At 38.6% G+C, this 15,379-nt stretch overlaps 1 long non-coding RNA gene across 1 annotated transcript in view; it reads left to right on the forward strand.

The window, feature by feature from the left end:
- LOC129532395 (uncharacterized) overlaps positions 1–2,497 on the forward strand; it is a 118,822-nt gene extending 116,325 nt beyond the window's left edge. Inside the window, exon 8 of the long non-coding RNA XR_008678122.2 lies at positions 2,209–2,497. This is a non-coding gene — a long non-coding RNA (uncharacterized lncRNA). The remainder of the gene's footprint in view (positions 1–2,208) is intronic.
- Positions 2,498–15,379: the final 12,882 nt, after the last annotated feature.

Raw genomic sequence — 15,379 nt, forward strand, 5'->3', positions numbered from 1 at the left:
TTACTGGGTATATACCCAAATGAATATAAATCATTCTATTATAAAGACACATGCATACATATGTTTATTGCAGCACTATTTATAATAGCAAAGTCATGAAACCAACCCAAATGCCCATCAATGATGGACTGGATAAAGAAAATGTGGTACATAGATAGGTACCATGGAATGCTACACAGCCATAAAAAGGAATGAGATCATGTCCTTTCCAGGGACATAGATGAAGCTGGAAGCCATCATCCTCAACAAACTAACACAGGAACAGAAAACCAAATACTGCATGTTCTCACTCATAATTGGGAGTTGAACAATGAGAACACATGGACACAGGGAGGGGAGTAACGTACTTCAGGGCCTGTTGGAGGTGGGGTGGTGAGTGGAGGGAACTTAGGGGATGGGTCAATAGATGCAACAAAACACCATGGCACACATATACCTATGTAACCAACTTGCACATTCTGCATATGTATCCCAGAACTTAAAGTAACATTAAATAAATAAATAAATAAATAAATTTAAAAAGCCTCTTTCTGCTTTCCAAAAAAAAAAAAAAGAAAAGAAAGAAAAGTTGGGGCTAAAACTGTCCTTACAATTTTGTCTTTTAGTACTTGGCTTTGCTTGTCTCTGCATTAAGTCTTTTCTCAGGGAGGCTCTTTCTTTTCGGGCAATATGGTTGCCAGCAGCTTCAGGCCCTTAATCTATGCTTTCAGAAACTCTATCATAGATTGCGTGTCTCTCTTGTGGTGACTCTGGAATATATTCTCAGGATTAGCTTAGATCAGCTCTAATATCATTATGTGCTCTTCCTGGAACCATTCATTGTACCCAGAGGAGGATGTTACATTGATCACCTTAGCCTGGGTACACACCTTCCTTTGTTACTGGAGATGGAATCCATTTTATCTGGATGTCATGGAAGGAAAGTGAGGGGATGTTTCTTGAGGAAAAGCAGTATCCTATTAGAAAGGATAGGAGGAATGGATACTGTAAAGTGAAACTCACAAAAAACTTCCTCTAATTCATGAGTTAAGTTGTTAGTCAAGATTCAGGTATAACAGATAACACCAAGTACAACAGACAAAAGAGCCTTAATCAGTTTCCTCTCTGTAGGGTTTCTGCTTTTCAGCCTGCTAACCCTGTGATAGCACATCATGGACAGTCAATCAATACTTGTTGAATTGAGTTGAACTTAATCCAGGCTCACACTTTCTCTCAGGGTTGAATGACTCAGGTTTGCTCCCACAACTCATTCTATTTAATTTTCAGAACCATTTATACAGATATATGAACAGGAAACCAGGGATTCTGAAAACAAAACTTATCTTCACATTTTTCACAGATGGACTCTATCGTCACTCTCACCCTAAAGCGTCCCAAAGCTTCCTCAGAGAAAGAAAAATGGTTGTCTCAGAATGACCAATGCTTTTTAAAGAGGAAGCACTGGTGAAAAGTTGTAAAAACTGTACCAGATGTAGACGATTAATAGATGGATGGAAAAGATGGAAAAACTTAATCTGTTTCTAGATGAGAGAGAAGAAGGCAATGACTCTTTCCAAGTGCTCTGGAGGGGCAGCTCAAAGCACTTTAATCTTTGATGAATGCGATTGAACTCTTTCCGCTACTCAAGCAAAGATAGAAGTGCTCACAAGGCCTCATCCTGTGCTGGCTCTCTGCCACCATCCATCCTGTCTTCTGCATAATTATCAGACCTTTCACCATTCACTGCTTTTATTATTCTAAAATTCCTCTTTCAGACCAGAAAATCTGGTAGATGAGATACATGTGGAAAACAGATACAGGTATTACAGTCAGAGGGCACTCTGACTGGCTCATTCTAGAATATGAGCCAGGAGTTTAGCACAGGGTGCTGCATTAGGGGTTTATGGGCAGTTGCTAAGAATCCCATGTTTGCTCTACTCTTTTATCTACCACTCCAAGAGTGTCTTTAGCTATACTGTCCAGGTATCATGTAGGATGTTCATGGACAAAGAGGCTGTGTCATTACAGATCCAATTATGTTAGGATGAAAATCAATGGATAAAATACCCTTCTTGGTCAATATGCAAGACTTTTGCTTGTTAATTAAAATATCACATCTCCTAATTTGATGATAAAATACTGAGTGCACAGGAAAGGATGAAGACACAGCTCAAGCACACACTGAGACTAATAAACTTTTTAATGCTTATGTCTGGGAATACTATCTAGGACTTATAATGCAGATGGAACCAGATTGAGAAAAACCAACCAACCAACCAACCAACCAACCAACCAACCAACCAACCGACAAACATGATGGCTGAACCAGACAAGAGAAGTCCTGAAGTAAAATACCCATCAATTACCAGAATCTGTGCCTGTCATACATCGAAGGTATTGTATCCATGATGGCATGCTGCTTTTTGTGGTGTTTTGATTGACGTCACAATATCCCAGCAGTTCTTCCACAGCCATTCTGAGATAGCATCCAGAAATCAATGAAACATCAGAATAGGAAGTATTTGTGTATGTAGACTAATGTGGCACATTCCATCTTGGAAGATGTAATCCTTAAAGGAAGGAAGAAAGAATCTTGGTAGCAGTATATGCTGGGAATATACTCAGCCATTTCCCATGTATTTTCTAGATTTAGGGAATCAGAAATCAAGAGAGGAATGTGGGAGGTGCTGGCACCTTAGTGGAGGGAAGTTGTCTCAAGTAAACAGCTACACAGAAATGAGGAATTGGGCTTTTTAGCCATGAGTTACAGCTGTCAGTCCAAATTGTCTAAAATCAGAAAAATATGTTAAAAAGTATCAACTCCCATTGAGCCTATGCTTTGCAAAAGTATATTTTATTTTCATCTCTTTTGATTCCTGAAATAATCCTAAACTAGATATGGTGGATGTTGTCCTACAAATGAAGATGCTAAGGCCCGAGGGGGTTAATGTCTTGCTTAGTTTGTAAGAAAAGAATGGAAATCATATGTTCTTACTAAAGGCCAGTTATCTTTCCATGATGTTTTAAACTGACAGACCAACAACAACAAAGGTGAACAAAGGGTTAAACTCAAACCCACCAGAAATATTTGGAGTCCAAAACAGAGTGAATGGTGGTGGATGCTATCTTGTAATTATAATCTGTATGTCAAAATAAAACAATCCTGTTGAAAGAATTAACTCGAAAGTGGAAAGCATGGGCAAAATGAGGAAGTTGTAAAAGATAGTGCTGTACAATAGCTTTTGTTGTTGTTGTCACTAGTAGTGGCATTCCTTGTTTTTTAACTTTTCAAAATATATGGGTAACATAATACTTATTCTTGAATTCGTCACTCTTTTAAAACAATTGTTTACTCTCTCTCATTTCTTCTGTGTCTTTAAAACATTTTATATTTTCCTTGCTTCCAAGGTATCTCTATAGCCATAATCAGAAACTCCCAAACTTCACTGTAGGTTTTGATGAGACACCTGTAATTAACTCCCAGCAATGATTGCCTAATTTAAATTGTAAACCCCTGGGACAAGCACTGGGTCTAATTATTCATTCTGTAGCCTACCTTGAGCAAACTTTCAGAACATCAAGCCTGGCTGTGGTCCCCTCTCTCCTGCCTGCCTTTATGTGCTGGTCCTCTTGTCGGTAAAACACTCTGAATGGAAAGGAAGGCTACAGCAAAACAAGTGAGCATAGAGCTTTATTAACAGAGGAACCTGATTTCATCTCTCTGCTTCAACTCCTTAGTCTCTGACTTCTTTATTCCACATGACTCTGCAAATCTACGTCTGAACTTATATTCTCCTGAAACCAGAACGGATGAAACTCATTAGGTAATGCCAGCGCTCTTACTGATCTTCACCTCAAACCTCAGGAAACAAAGCCAAGCATGATATCCTCAGCTTTTATCTCCCTCCTTTTTTTTTTTTTTTTTTTTGCTTAGGCCTGGAAAGTTACAGATAGGATGCACCTAAAATTGGAGTTTAGGAGGCATAGTTTTTCAAAGGGTTTTTACTAGGCAGGAAATGCCATATCTTAAAGGGTAGCAGTGTGTTCCTATAGCTGGTACAGACATCTGAAGTAATTTAAAACCAACATGAATGATAACCAAATTTTTGGCCTATAAATTTACAACCAAGAAAAAGGAGTGGGCAATGATCAGGATTGCGTATTCATTGTAGGGAAGCAATTAAAACATAGATAATTCGGTATCTTTTGGACTTTGTTGGCTAACCAACAGCATAATAAATCACAAAATTATTATTTCAATGATTTAAATATATAACTGCAGCTACAACTTCGGAAATGTTGAATGGATAAATGAGGGCCTATGCTTTGGTCAGTAAAATGTAAGGCTTTGCAGTTGGCACCCTATGCCCAGCTTCTCTTCCTGGCATGGCTCTAAAATGGCACATACAACTTCCATCAGCACCGGCGTGTTCGTCATTTAGCATTTAGGAACACAGTGAATAGCAATTATCAGCCAAATAGCTGGGAAGTGAAAATGACCTAGTAATCAGAGTAAATATACATTATGTTGTCATAGTATAATGTGTAAATATTGGAGAGGAATAGCAGAATATGGACATGCAGAATCTTTCTTTTAAGGCCTTGTATGAATGCAAATACTGTCTTGGCTCTCTGGCATGCTTTTGGATGACAGCTACTAAACATGCTGATTTAGTAAGTAGTAGGTCATCTTAATCATTTGCTCACTTACAGGTACCATGACCAGAAAAGGCATTGCCCTGATTTTTTATAAATCCTAAACTTGGCTCCCAATGACCAGGAGACATATGGAGAGATGATAGCAGCTTGGTGGGAGTTCAGACATTATAAACCTTGCACAGCCAGTTGCTTTAGCTGCTTATTCCAATCCAACTGTATGTTAGTTTTACAGAATCCTTCTTCCTTTGTTAAGCTGGGAAAATATGAAAAGCCACCAGTGTCATTTTGTTTATATTCATCTTCTCAGCAAATCAGATGGGGATAGTATCAATGTTGCAAAATGTTGCTAAACTGAGCACCTGGATTACATGCTGTGCTAAATAGAGACAGAGAAGAATAGGCAGCAATTTTATTTTAGAAACCTTTATGAGTGCAATATCCTGGGAAAATTAGGCTAACTGATGGGATAAGTTTATTAGCAAGGTTGTAAACAACAGACACGCATAATTTCCCCACTTTTAAAATTAAGGGCTAACAGACTTGGAGAGACTAAATCAATAATGCCTCTATAGCAGAAGGTAAAAGAGAATGATGGTGGTAGTAAATATTTATTTTTTGGAGGCACTCAATATCCTTTTCCAAATTTCTTGAAGCTTTTTGCCATTTTGTGGGTAGGAGGGAGTCCGGATCTTCTCCTTGCATTGAGTACAGTGTTGGTATTGGCAAATTCAGGTACCTGTCTCGTCTCTTTGGAAGTATGGGCTTCCCTGAGGTTCTTTCTGTCAGATACTCTTTCTTACAGCTCCATGACAGGCAAGCAATGAGCATGTGCCCTAAACTTAGCTAATCGCTCTCCTAGAAAACAAAACAAAAGGCAGAGTCCAATCATTCTAGGAGAGGATGTCCACGGAGATACTGCTGAGACTTTGGAAGGTACCTGGCTCTTGATGGTTTCTTCAGTCTTCTTTATGATCATGTACATTGTCCCATAGCTTCCTAATAATACAATTCTTGCTCAAATTAAGTAGGCTTGCTTCTGTTGCTAGCAACCAAAGAACCTTAATTAATACAGTTTTTAAATTCTACTTAAAATGCTGCAAATAACTACTTCTCACCAGAGCAAAGGGTCAGAGAAACCACCATGTTTGGGGTAGATCTTTGGTAGTAAGAAGGTCAATTGGAATATAGAATTATAATATTCAGACTGTGTAAATCATAAGGATAATCTTAAGATCTCAAAATAGTGGTTTCTGCCCATGTTTCTAGATCTTTCTCTGCTTCATCTTCTCACTTTTTGATTAATTAGGATGGAGTTGAGCCATCCATGCTTTTTGGCCTAAACAAGGCCCAATACATAAGATAAAAATCACTAATGAAATCTTGATTCAATGCATACCCAAAATGTAATCTATAATCAGGGAAGTTTGCAAAGAAAACTGCACCTACTGTGCCCAGGGAGAATGGTTTTCCTTGTCAATATCCAAGCAGCAACCAGGGAGTTAGGCTAGTGCAAAAGTAATTGTGTTTTTTAATTTTTTTGTCTTTACAGAACTCTAATATAAAAATATTTCTTAACTAGGATTTACAAATTTTTTGTCTTAGCTGCTGCAGGGAGTCAAACATAAGGTACTGTTTCTGCCCACAGAGAGCACATAACTTCTTTGAAGAAGTCGCCAAACTAGAAAGTTCTATGAGAAAGACGATAGGGGCTGGATGTGGTGGCTCATGCCTGTAATCCAGCACTTTCGGAGGCCAAGGTGGGAGGGTCACTTGAGCCTAGGAGTTCAGTACCAGCCTGGGCAACATAGCAAGACCCATCTCTACAAAAAAAATTAAAAAAAATTTATCCTAGTGTGGTAGAACATGCTTGTGGATAGCTCACAGTGCTATCTCCCAGCTACTTGGGAGGCTGAGGTGGGAAGATCACTTGAGCACAGGAAGTTGAGGCTGTAGTGAGCCAAGATTGTGCCACTGCGCCCTTGCCTGAGCAACAGAGCAAGACACCCTCTTAAAAAAAAAAAAGAAAAGAAGATGGATGGGAAGACTTTGTAGAGAAAAATAGAATTCTTTTCTTTGAGAATTACTGTTCACCTTCAGTAAGCAGCTGATTTCACAGCTCAGGCTAGACCTAGATGGTGTCACTGCTTCTTAAGGCCAGTGGTGTAGCTGATTTTATCCAGGATGGCCTCTGCCAAAGAGGACTAGGGCTGACTTTAGCCATAGGTAGGGGTGTGTGTGTGTGTGTGTGTGTGTGTGTGTGTGTAGGGGAGTGGCAAAGAGAAGATAAACATCTGTGTGCTGTTTTCCATTAGTTTCCCTGAAAGCAGCAATGGAAGTCAAGTGTATCACAAAGCAATTTCCTTCCTAAAGTTGTAAATTGCTGTGAGGAGGAAATTTGTGAAAAATTGATAGTGATGTACAAATAACAAAACAAAATGTTTGAACTGGAGCCCAGGAGATGAGGATTCCTCTCTATTCACTTATTCTTTCTTGTGGCCAAGCATGTCTGATCCTTTTAGAAGGGCCGTTTGCCGATAAGTCTAATCCCTGATATTTATTAGGTCTATTTGCATGTGGCTAAATCAGCTAAATTAGTTATATTTGCTTGCTCTTATTCTGTGGAATAAGAAAGCAGTAAAAGTGGTATTTTTTCCAAGTTGACATTCTGAGACAGCATGAGAAAGAATTAGGATTCAGAATAGAGAACCCAGAAATAAGACTGCACACCTACAACCATCTGATTTTCAACAAACCTGACAAAAGCAATGGGGTAAGGATTCCCTATTTAATAAATGGTGCTGGGAGAACTGGCTAGCCATGTACAGAAAACTGAAACTGGACCCCTTCCTGACAAGCTAGATCAAAGACTTAAATTTAAAACCCAAAACTATAAAAACACTGGAAGAAAATCTAGGCAATACCATTCAGGACATACGCATGGCAAAGATTTCATGACGAAGATGCTGAAAGTAATTGCAACAAAAGTAAAAATTGACAAATGGGATCTAATTAAACTAAAAAGCTTCTGCATAGCAAAAGAAACTATCAACAGAGTAAACAGACAACATATAGAATGGGAGAAAATTTCTGCAATCTATGCATCTGACAAAGGTCTAATATCCAATATCTATAAGGAACTTAAATAAATTTACAAGAAAAAAACCTTAAAAAGTAGACAAAGAACATGAACAGACATTTCTCAAAAGAAGACATACATATGGCCAAGATATATATAAAAAAAGCTCAACATTACTGATCATTAGAGAAATAAAACCAGTATGAGATACCATGTCACACCAGTTAGAATGGCAATTATTAAAAAGTCAAAAAATTCCAGATGCTGGCAAGGTTGCAGAGAAAAAGGAATGCCTTCACCCTGTTGGTGGAAGTATATATTAGTTCAATCATTGTGGAAGACAGTGTGGTGATTTCTCAAAGACCTAGAGACAGAAATACCATTTGACCCAGAAATCCCATTACTGGGTATATATGCAAAGAAATATAAATCATTCTATTATAAAGACACTTGTACATGTATGTTCATTGCAGCACTATTCACAATAGCAAAGACATGTAATCAAACTAAATGCCCATCAGTGACAGACTGGATAAAGAAAATGTGGTACATATACACCATGGAATATTATGCAGCCATAAAAAGGAATAAGATCATGTTCTTTGCAGGGACATGGATGGAGCTGGAGGCCATTATCCTCAGCAAACTAATGCAGGAACAGCAAACCAAACACTGCATGTTCTCACTTAAAAGTGGGAGCTAAATGATGCGAACACATGGACACACGAGGGGGAACAACACATTGGGAACTGTCAGAGGGTGGGGTGTGGGAGGAAGGAGAGGATCAGGAAGAATAGCTAATGGATGCTGGGCTTAATACCTGGGTGATGGGATGACCTGTGCAGCATACCATCATAACACGTTTTTCTGTGTAACAAACCTGCACATCCTGCACATGCACTTAAAATAAAAGTTGGAAATAAAAAATAAAATAAACACAAAAAACAAAAAAAGTAGGGTTTATGATAACATTTAAACCTTTTACTACCTTCACTGTAATAAAATATAGGAGACAAACTATTCTCCTTTGTTTTCTTTTTTTTAACCACGTAATGTATTTTTATTTATATTATATGTACAAAAAATCTGAATTCAGCATTTTGTTATAGAGTTGGGACAGGTTTTTGTGAAATTTCAATTTGTTTTTTTTTTTATTATACTTTAAGTTTTAGGTTATCCTTTGTTTTCAAATGGGGAGAAACAAAGTAACCTTCCACATATGTCTCTTAAAGTCAGAGTTGGAATAGGAAGTCTCATCGAACTTCAAAACAGCTTGATTCACTAGGGCATGTTGCCTTCCTCTGAGCATAAAATAAAAATAGCCCAACTTAATCAAACAATGTTTGCCAAGTTCCAGTCTTTAGGGAACTTTTATTTTTATAGCCAAGAGTAGCACACACTTTATACTAGACAATTTTAATGGCAGTATTGGGACAATCTATACTATTGCTTCACAAATGGAGTACAAAAGCCTGTAGGTATATTTACCTATTGAAAGTGGTGTTAGAGAAGGAGAGCAGATCACACTAGAAAATAAATGCCTGGTCACTGCACCCATTTGGGAAAAATCTCTTGTTTGGTTCTGAAACTGAAATATCATTTGCAATGCTTTCCCTTCCCTGCTAGTCCTTTTAACATTAGTAAATTATAACTGCTACGAGGCAAGGACTACATCTTGTCTCTGCTTTTCAGAGATAAATGTTTGCTGAATGAGTGAAGAGAGGAATGTGTAAAATTATAAGCAATCTTTAAGACAAAAAATATTTTATATCTCTCTGAGTAGCAAGTAAGAAGTATATAGCCAAATTGAATCCAACAGTAATGTAATAATAGTTTTTTGAATAGGTGCTTCATATATACTAGTTGATGTAATCATCAAAATAAGTCTATGGACTAAGTATTATTGTTAGTGCTATCTCACAGATGAAAAACTGTGGTACAGTGTGATCAAGTCACTTACTTATTGTCTCACAGCTAGTAAAGGGAGGAAGAAGGATTGGAATCCAGACCTAGTGCTGCTGCTATTTACTTACAGTTTGGTACACAAATAGCCATGGCAAATGCCCATCAGAGCATGAGGGTCTCAGCTGAAGTGCTTTACATAGATTACTAAGTAGGTGTACACTTTACCTGGACTATCCACATCGTGTCATGAAGACCCCAGTCTTTTTTCCCCCAAGAGGGACCTCTGGAAAAATGAAATCCATCAGTTTGATTTCATTCAAGACATGGAAAAATATTTACTGAAAAGTCAACAAGTAAGCAGCCTGTAGATATATTATAGAATTTCAGAGAAAACTTTGTAAAAGTGAGCATTCCAATGTCACTTCCAGCTTCTGGAGAAAATTTAGTTCCCATTTTCTTGGGTAGTTCAGGGACAGGGCAGCACTGTGGGAGACTCGGACTTGGGTTCTTTATAAAATGAGACCCTTCCCATTTTTTTCTTTTTTTCTGAATTACGGTTGGCCCTGGCCTACAGGAGAGTCCTCAGATCTCTGTATAATATCATCCTGACATTGGAATCATTTTTACCTCTCAACAGCAAGTTGGAGGATTCCTTTTTACATTGGATCAGTGAGACACATAAATTGTGTCCACTTCTCCCCATCACCTACTTCTATTTGAAACAAACACGGGGCAGGAAGAGCCCAATAACCTAGGTTCACAGTGAAAAATAAAGGTCATTTCCATTTCCCTTCTCCCATCACTGCTGAAGTGGCGTTCCCTGCACTGAAGTTTGCTTGTTCTGGAGCCTGCCTTCGTGCTGCTAGGGGTGAGCTCTGACGGAAGAAAGGACATTTAAGAACACAGAATCCTGGTTTTCTCTAAGCAAGATACTTAGAAAAGAAAGAGATAAATCTGTAGTTTGATTTAACTTGGCTTTTGTTCCATGAAGGTTTGTTTTCTTTTTGCACCTTTTTATTGTCAATTTATGTGAGAACCTATTCTGAAAGCTATCAGGCAAACTTACTTGGCCCTAGAAACTCTGATCCAGGAGAAAAATCCCAAGAAAATGTCATTGTGTGACATGACACAGTATGATGAGGGCGCTAGAATCAGGGGGTGCAGAGGTGCCTTGGGACGTCTAGGGAGGGAGGATGACACAAGAGCAAAGATGAGCCAGTAGGTCTTAGAGACTGGCGGTGCGGTGTCTTAATTCTGCTTTAGTGTACAGTCCTTTGGGGAGGTCACAATCTGGATGAAAATCTGGACACTGTCCATTTCTACCATCTTGTGTTTAAGTAAGAAGGGAAATAAAATGGGCCCTCAAGCTCCACCATGACTACTTCCCGCAGAGTGCCACACACCCCATTATTAGTACAATTCCAGAAATATGTGTGATGCTTTCCGTTGCCTCTAACTTGACAAGTGTGATTCGCAAATCTCTAAAGAATTCTATTCTGCTAAATATTCAGGAGGGTGTCTGACAGAGTGAAAGAAGGAAAATTAAGCAGAGAAAAAAAGGGCCAGGCAAGAGAGATAAAACATACAGTTATTGGAATTTATAAAATAGGAGATAATGTTATTCATACCAAATATTTTATCATATTGGGAAAAAATAAATCTACCATATCAATTAACATTTTGTCATTTTTTCATCAAACTTAATATTTCAGAAAAAAGGATAATCAATTTATGACAGCATGATTCCTTTATAAGTCCTTTAATTTTATTTTATTTAGAACATTTTTGGGATAAGTAATTTGGAGAAAGTATTTCTGTTTCCTAGTGAGAGGAAAACTCCACCTCTTTTTTCATGGTGTGATGATTCTAGTCCAAACGCAATGAATTTCTGGAAATGGCAAGTGAGACACTTGTTGCCATGGTGATTGTTAATAGTTCTGACTCAGATATAGTGTTGCCATAGCAACTGCATTGAAGCCCTTGGGTGGTGGTGCGGTCTTTTTTTTTTTTTAATCAGCAGAAAGAGGCTAGGAAGAACCATTTTAGTAGCTTCTTGCTGCACTGCGGTGACGAAGCTTTCAAGGCTATTTCATCCAGATGAAAGATCATCCTGTTCCTGCACTGATGAAACAGATATGTTACACTGTGCAGGATAAATATAGTCCCATATATCATAGTAGCAAGCACATTATCTTCCTGTTAATGAATTCTAATTTTCTGACTGTAATGGTTTCTAATAACACAGGTAGTCTCAAGTGAATATCTTGAAGAATCCTTAATGTCACTGCCAATACAAAAAAATTAAAGGTCAAAGACTGAATAGGCCCAAATCATGGAGAGGTAGACAGTTTTAGCTTTAATGCACCCCTATAAGGACAAGGCACATGGCTGACAAAGCATTTTGAAGGTCCTTTTGGAATGGTTGGGGTTTGGTCGTCTAGACTGAATGCTTGTATACCACTTTACATATATACCCAGTTCTTTTTTTTTTGAGACGGAGTCTTGCTCCGTCACCCAGGCTCCAGCCTGGTCACTGCAGAGCGATCTCTGCTCACTGCAAGCTCTGCCTCCTGGGTTCACGCCATTCTCCTGCCTCAGCCTCCTGAGTAGCTGGGACTACAGGCGCCCGCCACCATGCCCGGCTAATTTTTTTGTATTTTTAGTAGAGATGGGGTTTCACCACGTCAGCCAGGATGGTCTCAATCTCCTGACCTCGTGATCCGCCCGCCTCAGCCTCCCAAAATGCTGGGATTACAGGTGTGAGCCACCATGCCTGGCCCCAGTTCTTAAAGTAATGATTGGCATGCAGGAAATCCCAAATGAATCAATTTATCAGGTAATGGATAGTAGTGTTTATTTGTCCCGAAGACCATTCATATAACTTGGCATTATTTTAAAGCCTTTACTACATTCTTTTGCACTTAAAGACAAGTGTGTTAAGCAGATCTGTGTTCCTGAAAAATGGATAAATTGATGCAATTTTCTTATGTCAGGGGCTATTCCCGCTTTCCAGTGTGAACTATCCAGGATCTGACATTCTCAGAACCCTTAAACTTTCATTCAGGTGTGTGAAACCGCTGGAATTGAATTTAAATGCAATCCCTTTGTGTAGCCCTTTCTGTAGTTAGCAGATTAGAACAAGTCTCTGAGAATGTCCTCGCTGCTGAAACAGTAGTTCAAAGTGATGGGATAGCAACACTGGCTAAACTCTAAGATTGGCTTCTCTCATATTTAGTTCACTCTCAACTGCCCCTTATTTTTGTTTTCTACCTTAGGCTCTTGGTCTAAGATGTTTTCCCCTCCACTATAAAGCTTTCTTGAGGGCTATAACAGTACCTGTTCTTTGCCTATTTCATAGTACCTAGCATGGTGGTTTTATATAGTAGGAATACAGTAAAACCAAGTTAAATAAAATAAATGTAATTTAAATGTTTCCTCCTACTGTAATTTACCTTTAGATTGGATTCCTTCTTCCTGCCTCTGAAGCTAGCACCTAGTTAATATGAGAAAAGCATAGTGCTAACGGGGAAGATTGGCATTAATGGCAGCACTGTCTTTGGTGTAGAGAGGACCTTTGAGTAATATATGAAGCTTTGAAATTCTCTGTTATCACACCACATAAACGCAGCTGCTTGTTCTGCTCATCTAAGGGACTTAACCAGGTTCTATGTATACAGCAAATATTTGTGGAATGAGGGATTTTTTTTTCTGGAATCCATAAGCTTTATGCCCAAATGATGATTCCAGCGAATAGGCTTAGCTTTCTCTCTTCTTTGTGTTTCCTGCACAGCTAGAAACTGTGCCAGAATGTAGGCTATATGCTAATGAACAATCTATCCCTCATTAGGCCAGTACTAAGACAGTTATTTCCTTAAGTAAAAACATTTTTTTTTTGCAACCAGCTTACCAGGATGGCTTTTCATAATGTCTTCTTTTCTTATGTTATTAAGCTGTGCTTTAAATTTGAAAATGCCTGGAACCTCTCACTTCCCATCTTGATATTTCATGGCTTCTTCTCCCTTTCTAATCAGTTTCTAAAATTTTCAGGGACTTGGCATTAAGCTGCTACTTCCTTTCTTTTCTTTTCTTTTCCCTAGGTAAAAACTTTTCAACACATATGAAAAATTGACTTTAAATATATTTATTTAATGAACTTCCCTTTAAATGGTCTTCTAAAACAGCACCTTGTTAGTAGTTTCTAATACAGTTCTGTTATGTCTCCATACAAAAATACTTATGAAGGTGAGAAGAAGATGAAAATTCACAGTGACACTGAAATTGATGACTGGCAATCAATTTATTGCTGGAATCTGAGGGACTTTCCATTAACTACCACATCTTTGGAACTAGATTGAAAGACATCTCTAATGACTTACCTCTGTTATCCTCAACTACAAGTATTTAGGAAGATCCTTTTCTTTTTTTCTTTTCTTTCCTTTTTTTTTTTTGGTTGTTGTCGTTGTTGTTTTAAGATGGAGTCTCGCTCTGTTGCCCAGACTGGAGTGCAGTGGCGCGATCTCTGCTCACCGCAAGCTCCGCCTCCCGGGTTCACGCCATTCTCCTGCCTCAGCCTTCCGAGTAGCTGGGACTAGAGGCGCCCACCACCCCGCCCGGCTAATTTTTTTCTATTTTTAGTAGAAACAGGGTTTCACCGTGTTAGCCAGGATGGTCTTAATCTCCTGACCTCGTGATCCACCCGCCTCGGCCTCCCAAAGTGCTGGGATTACAGGCGCGAGCCACCGCACCCGGCCGGGAATATTTTCCTTTTCTTTACTTTCAACTCTCATGGTCTGTCCCTTGATTCACAAAAGCTAGCTCTGTTTTAGATAAAAAATTGGGCGACCCCAACATCTATCTGTTGCTTTTTCATGGTAGCCGTCATTATGTCTTCTCCTCTTTTCTCTTTCCTTTTTCCCGATCAATACCAGTTTCTTTTTGAAAAATCTTTTTTTAAATTGTCGTTTAAAACACATAACATAAGTTTACCATCTCAAACATTTTTAATTGTACATTTTAGTAGTGTTAAGTATATTCACATTGTTGTGAAGACTTCTCTCTTTTTTTCTAATTTTTATTTTTAAGTTCTGGGGTACATGTGCAGGATGTGCAGGTTTGTTAAAGAGGTAAACGTGTGCCGTGGTAGTTTCCTGCGCCTATCAACCCATCACCTAGGTATTAAGCCCAGCATGCATGAGCTATTTTTCCTAATGCTCTCCCTCCCCCACCCCACCCCGCAACAGGCCCCAGTGTGTGTTGTTTCTCTCCCTGTGTCCATGTGTTCTCGTTGTTCAGCTCCCACTTATTATACCTGGTTAAAAACTTGTAACACAAGACAAGAAGGTGGAAGTAATGAGGACATGGGAAGGGGAATTTTAAGTGTAGTCTCTACAAGTGAAATATGGTTGAGAGAAGAGACAATATGAGTAGAGTGCTGGCTATAGTGTATATGAACTCCGTCTGTACAGAGTGTCAGAAAGCCGGGAATGGGCCATTTTAGCACAGTAGAAGTTCATAGAAATCCAAGTAAAACAGTTGCAGACATCAACCCAAATCAGTTGTATATCTGAGAAGAGGATTTAGCCAGTGCTTAAGTACAGGGAGTGGGAGGCAACATGGTGACTCTGGAGGAATATTCAGCACAAAGGAAATAACAGTATTTTGAAGTCTTAAAAGAAAAGGCAGGCATAACTTTGAAAATAATTTAGTAACATTCAGAAGAAAATTTTAGAAAATTGACTTTTTTTGTTTTTTTTTTTGAGA

This window comes from Gorilla gorilla, chromosome 2 (assembly GCF_029281585.2).
Source record: "Gorilla gorilla gorilla isolate KB3781 chromosome 2, NHGRI_mGorGor1-v2.1_pri, whole genome shotgun sequence".
Classification (NCBI taxonomy): domain Eukaryota; kingdom Metazoa; phylum Chordata; class Mammalia; order Primates; family Hominidae; genus Gorilla; species Gorilla gorilla.